Below are 13,521 nucleotides of genomic sequence, written 5' to 3'. Positions count from 1 at the left end.
ACAATTAGATCTTGTGCTTGTTTCAGACCCGTCTAAAATCACAGTATATAGAATTGACGATCTTGTTGTACCTGAAGACTGATATCATACAACTATGGAACAGACAATTTGTCTCCCCTGCTGTGATACCCTCTCACCTTTAGTGTCTCCAACTTAAATGAGATGTTTTCGTAAATGTGACTATAATAAAGGTGACTATATGATTTCTCATTATAATTTGAAAGACTTGTACAGTTATACAGGCATTGATAGTGCCACTAAACTATTGTATACAGTGTATAATAAATCCTAAACAGGCCTGCTTGGTTAACCAATGCACTTCAAAGACTTAAAAACCTTAAGTCAAACACTTATAAAATATAAAAAAAAAATCGTGAAAGCCAGCAGACTTTTTGATGTATGTGGTGACTTGTTCGGATTTAAGTGTTCTAAACAGTCATTGTTATTCTATGTATCTAAGTCGATGTAAATTTGTTTTTAGTTAATTTCAAGCGTAATTCATGGGCATCACCGTTATCGGTACGTCTTAACTCAGTGGAGCCACGGCCGCATTCTGCAATTGCTGATTTATTTGCAGGGTTTTTCCAAACTAACTACCCTAATTCCTTAAATAGGGCAAATTGTATTTTTTCCCCTGTAAATACCGAAAGCTCTCTCTTAAGAGATTTAGCAATAACAACGCCAACTTGTTCTCCCGGTCCATATGGACTTCCTGGATGTGTGCTTAAGTTTTGTGCGTCAACCATTTGTAAACCGATTCTTCAACTTTTCAATTTGTCTATTTCATCATCAGTTTTTCCTTTTATCTGGAAGGACTCTTTTATTATTCCACGCCATAAAAAGGGTGTGAAGGCGGATGCCCAAAATTATAGAGGTATTTCTAAACTGTCTGGAGTGCCCCAGGGTTGTCAATTGGTCCCATTGCTGTTTACTTTGTTTATTAATGATCTTCCCTTAATCATAACACATTCTCTTTTGTTTATCGCATAATGATATAGCGTCGGGACTTAACTTACAGTCAGATATTGATTGTTTTTATGGATGGTGTGAGTACAACGTTTTAAATTTGAACTGCCTTAAATGCAATGTTATGACTTTTTTTGGGGTACTTCTACGTTTATCAGTTATTTTCTTAAAAATACATAATACTACCACATTATGTCCACTGTTAACAAAACCATGAGTGTTCTTGGGTTTATAAAGCGGTGGTCAAAAGAATTTGATGACCCATATACGACCAAATTATTATTTACCACCCTTGTCCGTCCTTTTTTGGAATATTGTTCGTCGGTTTGGAGTCCACAATATCAAGTGCACAACGACCTTATTGAGTCGGAACAAAAAAATGTCTCCTATTTTCCCTGCGTAGTTTGAAATGGGATCAAAACGTAAGGCTACCTTCCTACCAGAGTAGATTACAATTGCTTAATTTTCCTACACTTCTAAAACGTAGAACAATGCTTGTTACTATTTTTATACTAAATCTTATAAGAGGTGACATTGCTTCTTCAGATCTTTTAAACCGCCTAACATTCAATGTTCCTGTTGGACCAACACGAAACTGTTATCCTCTAAATTTGCCACGAAGCACATAAAATTTTTGTCTGCACCGGCCCTTTCGCGTTCTATGTAATAACTATAACAACCTTTATCATTTAATTTGCATTTCAACTTCTATCCCGGTATTAAATACTAATATTTTAACTCATTTGCTTCATTCTTACTTCTGCCTTTTATTTTCATGTATGTTTCGTCTCTATTTGTTTTATGTATCTTCCTCGCGAACTCGCATTTTTTTGCCAAAATTGATAAAAGGGCCCCGCGCGTAAGAAGCACTTGCTGGTTGTCGTTGGGCCACTTGTTTGTACTGTTCGAAGTGCATCAACGTCCATATATAAACATTTATACTATAATGTTTTTTTTCTCGAACTGTTTTATTACAGAAAAATCAATTTCAACACAGCTGTATCTAATGATATCTTGCTGACATTCGTCTAAACATGTATATGATTTCGTATATTGCAATCTTTCTCTTGCAGCACTCTGTTGTCTCATGTTTGCGAATTGTTTTCTAAGATGATTTTTATATTCAATGGATTCAATCAAGCACCATTTAAAATAATAATTATCATTGTTTTGCACATTGATCAAAGCATTTCCTGCCTTTATACGTCGCGGTGCAGTAATATATGTATCCCTTGACGGGAATGTAATTTTATAATTAATAGTTCAAAATATTTAAAGGATTTCATAGACTTGCTTGCGTTTGATAAATAATCAAGGGTTTTATTTATTTATTTTTTTCATCAGTAAATTTTTTATAAAATATATATATATATTGCTACTAAAATGTTTCATTGTTTTAATACAATTTTCTTCATTAGTAAATTTTATATGTAATCCAAAAACTTTGATGCTAAATTTTATTGAAATATAATTCTTACAATAAAAATGTTCCGAATTTTTAAAATATTAGCTTGACATTTACTTTTATCTCAATCAAGTCAATACCAGGTGTAAATTCTTCAGCAAGCCACAGCAGTACCGCAAATAAATCCCTCGAAATTCGACGGAACCTACGTCGAACTTAAAAATTTTATACGTTTGTTTAACAGCTTAGTTCCCGAAGTCGAATCCGATATCCTTTTAAGAAAAGGAAGCATTAGGAACAGTAAAGGCTTACCAGATCACATAAGTAAATTACGCATGTTTTTAAATTACGCCTAAAATACTTTAAATTTATCATTCGCTTGCAGAAATCTCAATAAAATCTGTTTTGTCCCTTCTTTCTAACAGAGACCTTTTGATTGTTTTAGGTGACTTTAATGTACCTGATATTGGTCTTGGTCTCCTCCTACTGACTCATTTGTCGCTATGCCTTTATCCGCCCATGATTTTGTGGATGACCTTTTAGAATTATCGTTACAGCAAGTAAGCTTTATAAAAAATTTTTTAAGTGGACAATTAGATCTTGTGCTTGTTTCAGACCCGTCTAAAATCACAGTATATAGAATTGACGATCTTGTTGTACCTGAAGACTGATATCATACAACTATGGAACAGACAATTTGTCTCCCCTGCTGTGATACCCTCTCACCTTTAGTGTCTCCAACTTAAATGAGATGTTTTCGTAAATGTGACTATAATAAAGGTGACTATATGATTTCTCATTATAATTTGAAAGACTTGTACAGTTATACAGGCATTGATAGTGCCACTAAACTATTGTATACAGTGTATAATAAATCCTAAACAGGCCTGCTTGGTTAACCAATGCACTTCAAAGACTTAAAAACCTTAAGTCAAACACTTATAAAATATAAAAAAAAAATCGTGAAAGCCAGCAGACTTTTTGATGTATGTGGTGACTTGTTCGGATTTAAGTGTTCTAAACAGTCATTGTTATTCTATGTATCTAAGTCGATGTAAATTTGTTTTTAGTTAATTTCAAGCGTAATTCATGGGCATCACCGTTATCGGTACGTCTTAACTCAGTGGAGCCACGGCCGCATTCTGCAATTGCTGATTTATTTGCAGGGTTTTTCCAAACTAACTACCCTAATTCCTTAAATAGGGCAAATTGTATTTTTTCCCCTGTAAATACCGAAAGCTCTCTCTTAAGAGATTTAGCAATAACAACGCCAACTTGTTCTCCCGGTCCATATGGACTTCCTGGATGTGTGCTTAAGTTTTGTGCGTCAACCATTTGTAAACCGATTCTTCAACTTTTCAATTTGTCTATTTCATCATCAGTTTTTCCTTTTATCTGGAAGGACTCTTTTATTATTCATAAAAAGGGTGTGAAGGCGGATGCCCAAAATTATAGAGGTATTTCTAAACTTTCAATTCCTAAAACATTTAAATGTATAATCACTTCTCATTTTCAACACTTATGTTCCTCGCTCATATCAATGTGACAGCATGGTTTTGTTAAGCGAAGATCGAGCACCGCCAACCTTCTTGAATCGAAATCTTTTATAATATATGGATTTAAGAAAAAAATGCAGACTGACATTGTATATACAGATTATAGATAGTAAGACCCTTGACTCCTTTAACCACTCTCTTTCTTTATTAAAATTAGATCAGCTTGGGTTTGCTGGTAATATATTATCTTGAATTGTTACTTGAATGGCAGGACTCATCTGGAGTGCCCCAGGGTTGTCAATTGGTCCCATTGCTGTTTACTTTGTTTATTAATGATCTTCCCTTAATCATAACACATTCTCTTTTGTTTATCGCATAATGATATAGCGTCGGGACTTAACTTACAGTCAGATATTGATTGTTTTTATGGATGGTGTGAGTACAACGTTTTAAATTTGAACTGCCTTAAATGCAATGTTATGACTTTTTTTGGGGTACTTCTACGTTTATCAGTTATTTTCTTAAAAATACATAATACTACCACATTATGTCCACTGTTAACAAAACCATGAGTGTTCTTGGGTTTATAAAGCGTTGGTCAAAAGAATTTGATGACCCATATACGACCAAATTATTATTTACCACCCTTGTCCGTCCTTTTTTGGAATATTGTTCGTCGGTTTGGAGTCCACAATATCAAGTGCACAACGACCTTATTGAGTCGGAACAAAAAAATGTCTCCTATTTTCCCTGCGTAGTTTGAAATGGGATCAAAACGTAAGGCTACCTTCCTACCAGAGTAGATTACAATTGCCTAATTTTCCTACACTTCTAAAACGTAGAACAATGCTTGTTACTATTTTTATACTAAATCTTATAAGAGGTGACATTGCTTCTTCAGATCTTTTAAACCGCCTAACATTCAATGTTCCTGTTGGACCAACACGAAACTGTTATCCTCTAAATTTGCCACGAAGCACATAAAATTTTTGTCTGCACCGGCCCTTTCGCGTTCTATGTAATAACTATAACAACCTTTATCATTTAATTTGCATTTCAACTTCTATCCCGGTATTAAATACTAATATTTTAACTCATTTGCTTCATTCTTACTTCTGCCTTTTATTTTCATGTATGTTTCGTCTCTATTTGTTTTATGTATCTTCCTCGCGAACTCGCATTTTTTTGCCAAAATTGATAAAAGGGCCCCGCGCGTAAGAAGCACTTGCTGGTTGTCGTTGGGCCACTTGTTTGTACTGTTCGAAGTGCATCAACGTCCATATATAAACATTTATACTATAATGTTTTTTTTCTCGAACTGTTTTATTACAGAAAAATCAATTTCAACACAGCTGTATCTAATGATATCTTGCTGACATTCGTCTAAACATGTATATGATTTCGTATATTGCAATCTTTCTCTTGCAGCACTCTGTTGTCTCATGTTTGCGAATTGTTTTCTAAGATGATTTTTATATTCAATGGATTCAATCAAGCACCATTTAAAATAATAATTATCATTGTTTTGCACATTGATCAAAGCATTTCCTGCCTTTATACGTCGCGGTGCAGTAATATATGTATCCCTTGACGGGAATGTAATTTTATAATTAATAGTTCAAAATATTTAAAGGATTTCATAGACTTGCTTGCGTTTGATAAATAATCAAGGGTTTTATTTATTTATTTTTTTCATCAGTAAATTTTTTATAAAATATATATATATATTGCTACTAAAATGTTTCATTGTTTTAATACAATTTTCTTCATTAGTAAATTTTATATGTAATCCAAAAACTTTGATGCTAAATTTTATTGAAATATAATTCTTACAATAAAAATGTTCCGAATTTTTAAAATATTAGCTTGACATTTACTTTTATCTCAATCAAGTCAATACCAGGTGTAAATTCTTCAGCAAGCCACAGCAGTACCGCAAATAAATCCCTCGAAATTCGACGGAACCTACGTCGAACTTAAAAATTTTATACGTTTGTTTAACAGCTTAGTTCCCGAAGTCGAATCCGATATCCTTTTAAGAAAAGGAAGCATTAGGAACAGTAAAGGCTTACCAGATCACATAAGTAAATTACGCATGTTTTTAAATTACGCCTAAAATACTTTAAATTTATCATTCGCTTGCAGAAATCTCAATAAAATCTGTTTTGTCCCTTCTTTCTAACAGAGACCTTTTGATTGTTTTAGGTGACTTTAATGTACCTGATATTGGTCTTGGTCTCCTCCTACTGACTCATTTGTCGCTATGCCTTTATCCGCCCATGATTTTGTGGATGACCTTTTAGAATTATCGTTACAGCAAGTAAGCTTTATAAAAAATTTTTTAAGTGGACAATTAGATCTTGTGCTTGTTTCAGACCCGTCTAAAATCACAGTATATAGAATTGACGATCTTGTACCTGAAGACTGATATCATACAACTATGGAACAGATAATTTGTCTCCCCTGCTGTGATACCCTCTCACCTTTAGTGTCTCCAACTTAAATGAGATGTTTTCGTAAATGTGACTATAATAAAGGTGACTATATGATTTCTCATTATAATTTGAAAGACTTGTACAGTTATACAGGCACTGATAGTGCCACTAAACTATTGTATACAGTGTATAATAAATCCTAAACAGGCCTGCTTGGTTTACCAATGCACTTCAAAGACTTAAAAACCTTAAGTCAAACACTTATAAAATATAAAAAAAAAATCGTGAAAGCCAGCAGACTTTTTGATGTATGTGGTGACTTGTTCGGATTTAAGTGTTCTAAACAGTCATTGTTATTCTATGTATCTAAGTCGATGTAAATTTGTTTTTAGTTAATTTCAAGCGTAATTCATGGGCATCACCGTTATCGGTACGTCTTAACTCAGTGGAGCCACGGCCGCATTCTGCAATTGCTGATTTATTTGCAGGGTTTTTCCAAACTAACTACCCTAATTCCTTAAATAGGGCAAATTGTATTTTTTCCCCTGTAAATACCGAAAGCTCTCTCTTAAGAGATTTAGCAATAACAACGCCAACTTGTTCTCCCGGTCCAGATGGACTTCCTGGATGTGTGCTTAAGTTTTGTGCGTCAACCATTTGTAAACCGATTCTTCAACTTTTCAATTTGTCTATTTCATCATCAGTTTTTCCTTTTATCTGGAAGGACTCTTTTATTATTCATAAAAAGGGTGTGAAGGCGGATGCCCAAAATTATAGAGGTATTTCTAAACTGTCGGCAATTCCTAAAACATTTAAATGTATAATCACTTCTCATTTTCAACACTTATGTTCCTCGCTCATATCAATGTGACAGCATGGTTTTGTTAAGCGAAGATCGAGCACCGCCAACCTTCTTGAATCGAAATCTTTTATAATATATGGATTTAAGAAAAAAATGCAGACTGACATTGTATATACAGATTATAGATAGTAAGACCCTTGACTCCTTTAACCACTCTCTTTCTTTATTAAAATTAGATCAGCTTGGGTTTGCTGGTAATATATTATCTTGAATTGTTACTTGAATGGCAGGACTCATCTGGAGTGCCCCAGGGTTGTCAATTGGTCCCATTGCTGTTTACTTTGTTTATTAATGATCTTCCCTTAATCATAACACATTCTCTTTTGTTTATCGCATAATGATATAGCGTCGGGACTTAACTTACAGTCAGATATTGATTGTTTTTATGGATGGTGTGAGTACAACGTTTTAAATTTGAACTGCCTTAAATGCAATGTTATGACTTTTTTTGGGGTACTTCTACGTTTATCAGTTATTTTCTTAAAAATACATAATACTACCACATTATGTCCACTGTTAACAAAACCATGAGTGTTCTTGGGTTTATAAAGCGTTGGTCAAAAGAATTTGATGACCCATATACGACCAAATTATTATTTACCACCCTTGTCCGTCCTTTTTTGGAATATTGTTCGTCGGTTTGGAGTCCACAATATCAAGTGCACAACGACCTTATTGAGTCGGAACAAAAAAATGTCTCCTATTTTCCCTGCGTAGTTTGAAATGGGATCAAAACGTAAGGCTACCTTCCTACCAGAGTAGATTACAATTGCTTAATTTTCCTACACTTCTAAAACGTAGAACAATGCTTGTTACTATTTTTATACTAAATCTTATAAGAGGTGACATTGCTTCTTCAGATCTTTTAAACCGCCTAACATTCAATGTTCCTGTTGGACCAACACGAAACTGTTATCCTCTAAATTTGCCACGAAGCACATAAAATTTTTGTCTGCACCGGCCCTTTCGCGTTCTATGTAATAACTATAACAACCTTTATCATTTAATTTGCATTTCAACTTCTATCCCGGTATTAAATACTAATATTTTAACTCATTTGCTTCATTCTTACTTCTGCCTTTTATTTTCATGTATGTTTCGTCTCTATTTGTTTTATGTATCTTCCTCGCGAACTCGCATTTTTTTGCCAAAATTGATAAAAGGGCCCCGCGCGTAAGAAGCACTTGCTGGTTGTCGTTGGGCCACTTGTTTGTACTGTTCGAAGTGCATCAACGTCCATATATAAACATTTATACTATAATGTTTTTTTTCTCGAACTGTTTTATTATAGAAAAATCAATTTCAACACAGCTGTGATATCTTGCTGACATTCGTCTAAACATGTATATGATTTCGTATATTGCAATCTTTCTCTTGCAGCACTCTGTTGTCTCATGTTTGCGAATTGTTTTCTAAGATGATTTTTATATTCAATGGATTCAATCAAGCACCATTTAAAATAATAATTATCATTGTTTTGCACAGTGATCAAAGCATTTCCTGCCTTTATACGTCGCGGTGCAGTAATGTATGTATCCCTTGACGGGAATGTAATTTTATAATTAATAGTTCAAAATATTTAAAGGATTTCATAGACTTGCTTGCGTTTGATAAATAATCAAGGGTTTTATTTATTTATTTATTTATTTTTTTCATCAGTAAATTTTTTATAAAATATATATATATATTGCTACTAAAATGTTTCATTGTTTTAATACAATTTTCTTCATTAGTAAATTTTATATGTAATCCAAAAACTTTGATGCTAAATTTTATTGAAATATAATTCTTACAATAAAAATGTTCCGAATTTTTAAAATATTAGCTTGACATTTACTAAACAAGTCTTTTATCTCAATCAAGTCAATACCAGGTGTAAATTCTTCAGCAAGCCACAGCAGTACCGCAAATAAATCCCTCGAAATTCGACGGAACCTACGTCGAACTTAAAAATTTTATACGTTTGTTTAACAGCTTAGTTCCCGAAGTCGAATCCGATATCCTTTTAAGAAAAGGAAGCATTAGGAACAGTAAAGGCTTACCAGATCACATAAGTAAATTACGCATGTTTTTAAATTACGCCTAAAATACTTTAAATTTATCATTCGCTTGCAGAAATCCCAATAAAATCTGTTTTGTCCCTTCTTTCTAACAGAGACCTTTTGATTGTTTTAGGTGACTTTAATGTACCTGATATTGGTCTTGGTCTCCTCCTACTGACTCATTTGTCGCTATGCCTTTATCCGCCCATGATTTTGTGGATGACCTTTTAGAATTATCGTTACAGCAAGTAAGCTTTATAAAAAATTTTTTAAGTGGACAATTAGATCTTGTGCTTGTTTCAGACCCGTCTAAAATCACAGTATATAGAATTGACGATCTTGTTGTACCTGAAGACTGATATCATACAACTATGGAACAGACAATTTGTCTCCCCTGCTGTGATACCCTCTCACCTTTAGTGTCTCCAACTTAAATGAGATGTTTTCGTAAATGTGACTATAATAAAGGTGACTATATGATTTCTCATTATAATTTGAAAGACTTGTACAGTTATACAGGCATTGATAGTGCCACTAAACTATTGTATACAGTGTATAATAAATCCTAAACAGGCCTGCTTGGTCAACCAATGCACTTCAAAGACTTAAAAACCTTAAGTCAAACACTTATAAAATATAAAAAAAAAAATCGTGAAAGCCAGCAGACTTTTTGATGTATGTGGTGACCTGTTCGGATTTAAGTGTTCTAAACAGTCATTGTTATTCTATGTATCTAAGTCGATGTAAATTTGTTTTTAGTTAATTTCAAGCGTAATTCATGGGCATCACCGTTATCGGTACGTCTTAACTCAGTGGAGCCACGGCCGCATTCTGCAATTGCTGATTTATTTGCAGGGTTTTTCCAAACTAACTACCCTAATTCCTTAAATAGGGCAAATTGTATTTTTTCCCCTGTAAATACCGAAAGCTCTCTCTTAAGAGATTTAGCAATAACAACGCCAACTTGTTCTCCCGGTCCATATGGACTTCCTGGATGTGTGCTTAAGTTTTGTGCGTCAACCATTTGTAAACCGATTCTTCAACTTTTCAATTTGTCTATTTCATCATCAGTTTTTCCTTTTATCTGGAAGGACTCTTTTATTATTCCACGCCATAAAAAAGGTGTGAAGGCGGATGCCCAAAATTATAGAGGTATTTCTAAACTGTCGGCAATTCCTAAAACATTTAAATGTATAATCACTTCTCATTTTCAACACTTATGTTCCTCGCTCATATCAATGTGACAGCATGGTTTTGTTAAGCGAAGATCGAGCACCGCCAACCTTCTTGAATCGAAATCTTTTATAATATATGGATTTAAGAAAAAAATGCAGACTGACATTGTATATACAGATTATAGATAGTAAGACCCTTGACTCCTTTAACCACTCTCTTTCTTTATTAAAATTAGATCAGCTTGGGTTTGCTGGTAATATATTATCTTGAATTGTTACTTGAATGGCAGGACTCATCTGGAGTGCCCCAGGGTTGTCAATTGGTCCCATTGCTGTTTACTTTGTTTATTAATGATCTTCCCTTAATCATAACACATTCTCTTTTGTTTATCGCATAATGATATAGCGTCGGGACTTAACTTACAGTCAGATATTGATTGTTTTTATGGATGGTGTGAGTACAACGTTTTAAATTTGAACTGCCTTAAATGCAATGTTATGACTTTTTTTGGGGTACTTCTACGTTTATCAGTTATTTTCTTAAAAATACATAATACTACCACATTATGTCCACTGTTAACAAAACCATGAGTGTTCTTGGGTTTATAAAGCGTTGGTCAAAAGAATTTGATGACCCATATACGACCAAATTATTATTTACCACCCTTGTCCGTCCTTTTTTGGAATATTGTTCGTCGGTTTGGAGTCCACAATATCAAGTGCACAACGACCTTATTGAGTCGGAACAAAAAAATGTCTCCTATTTTCCCTGCGTAGTTTGAAATGGGATCAAAACGTAAGGCTACCTTCCTACCAGAGTAGATTACAATTGCCTAATTTTCCTACACTTCTAAAACGTAGAACAATGCTTGTTACTATTTTTATACTAAATCTTATAAGAGGTGACATTGCTTCTTCAGATCTTTTAAACCGCCTAACATTCAATGTTCCTGTTGGACCAACACGAAACTGTTATCCTCTAAATTTGCCACGAAGCACATAAAATTTTTGTCTGCACCGGCCCTTTCGCGTTCTATGTAATAACTATAACAACCTTTATCATTTAATTTGCATTTCAACTTCTATCCCGGTATTAAATACTAATATTTTAACTCATTTGCTTCATTCTTACTTCTGCCTTTTATTTTCATGTATGTTTCGTCTCTATTTGTTTTATGTATCTTCCTCGCGAACTCGCATTTTTTTGCCAAAATTGATAAAAGGGCCCCGCGCGTAAGAAGCACTTGCTGGTTGTCGTTGGGCCACTTGTTTGTACTGTTCGAAGTGCATCAACGTCCATATATAAACATTTATACTATAATGTTTTTTTTCTCGAACTGTTTTATTACAGAAAAATCAATTTCAACACAGCTGTATCTAATGATATCTTGCTGACATTCGTCTAAACATGTATATGATTTCGTATATTGCAATCTTTCTCTTGCAGCACTCTGTTGTCTCATGTTTGCGAATTGTTTTCTAAGATGATTTTTATATTCAATGGATTCAATCAAGCACCATTTAAAATAATAATTATCATTGTTTTGCACATTGATCAAAGCATTTCCTGCCTTTATACGTCGCGGTGCAGTAATATATGTATCCCTTGACGGGAATGTAATTTTATAATTAATAGTTCAAAATATTTAAAGGATTTCATAGACTTGCTTGCGTTTGATAAATAATCAAGGGTTTTATTTATTTATTTTTTTCATCAGTAAATTTTTTATAAAATATATATATATATTGCTACTAATATGTTTCATTGTTTTAATACAATTTTCTTCATCAGTAAATTTTATATGTAATCCAAAAACTTTGATGCTAAATTTTATTGAAATATAATTCTTACAATAAAAATGTTCCGAATTTTTAAAATATTAGCTTGACATTTACTAAACAAGTCTTTTATCTCAATCAAGTCAATACCAGGTGTAAATTCTTCAGCAAGCCACAGCAGTACCGCAAATAAATCCCTCGAAATTCGACGGAACCTACGTCGAACTTAAAAATTTTATACGTTTGTTTAACAGCTTAGTTCCCGAAGTCGAATCCGATATCCTTTTAAGAAAAGGAAGCATTAGGAACAGTAAAGGCTTACCAGATCACATAAGTAAATTACGCATGTTTTTAAATTACGCCTAAAATACTTTAAATTTATCATTCGCTTGCAGAAATCCCAATAAAATCTGTTTTGTCCCTTCTTTCTAACAGAGACCTTTTGATTGTTTTAGGTGACTTTAATGTACCTGATATTGGTCTTGGTCTCCTCCTACTGACTCATTTGTCGCTATGCCTTTATCCGCCCATGATTTTGTGGATGACCTTTTAGAATTATCGTTACAGCAAGTAAGCTTTATAAAAAATTTTTTAAGTGGACAATTAGATCTTGTGCTTGTTTCAGACCCGTCTAAAATCACAGTATATAGAATTGACGATCTTGTTGTACCTGAAGACTGATATCATACAACTATGGAACAGACAATTTGTCTCCCCTGCTGTGATACCCTCTCACCTTTAGTGTCTCCAACTTAAATGAGATGTTTTCGTAAATGTGACTATAATAAAGGTGACTATATGATTTCTCATTATAATTTGAAAGACTTGTACAGTTATACAGGCATTGATAGTGCCACTAAACTATTGTATACAGTGTATAATAAATCCTAAACAGGCCTGCTTGGTTAACCAATGCACTTCAAAGACTTAAAAACCTTAAGTCAAACACTTATAAAATATAAAAAAAAAATCGTGAAAGCCAGCAGACTTTTTGATGTATGTGGTGACTTGTTCGGATTTAAGTGTTCTAAACAGTCATTGTTATTCTATGTATCTAAGTCGATGTAAATTTGTTTTTAGTTAATTTCAAGCGTAATTCATGGGCATCACCGTTATCGGTACGTCTTAACTCAGTGGAGCCACGGCCGCATTCTGCAATTGCTGATTTATTTGCAGGGTTTTTCCAAACTAACTACCCTAATTCCTTAAATAGGGCAAATTGTATTTTTTCCCCTGTAAATACCGAAAGCTCTCTCTTAAGAGATTTAGCAATAACAACGCCAACTTGTTCTCCCGGTCCATATGGACTTCCTGGATGTGTGCTTAAGTTTTGTGCGTCAACCATTTGTAAACCGATTCTT

This window comes from Drosophila biarmipes, unplaced genomic scaffold, assembly GCF_025231255.1.
Source record: "Drosophila biarmipes strain raj3 unplaced genomic scaffold, RU_DBia_V1.1 ptg000004l, whole genome shotgun sequence".
Classification (NCBI taxonomy): domain Eukaryota; kingdom Metazoa; phylum Arthropoda; class Insecta; order Diptera; family Drosophilidae; genus Drosophila; species Drosophila biarmipes.
The sequence above is the reverse complement of the archived record's forward strand: the minus strand, read 5'-3'. Positions refer to the sequence as shown.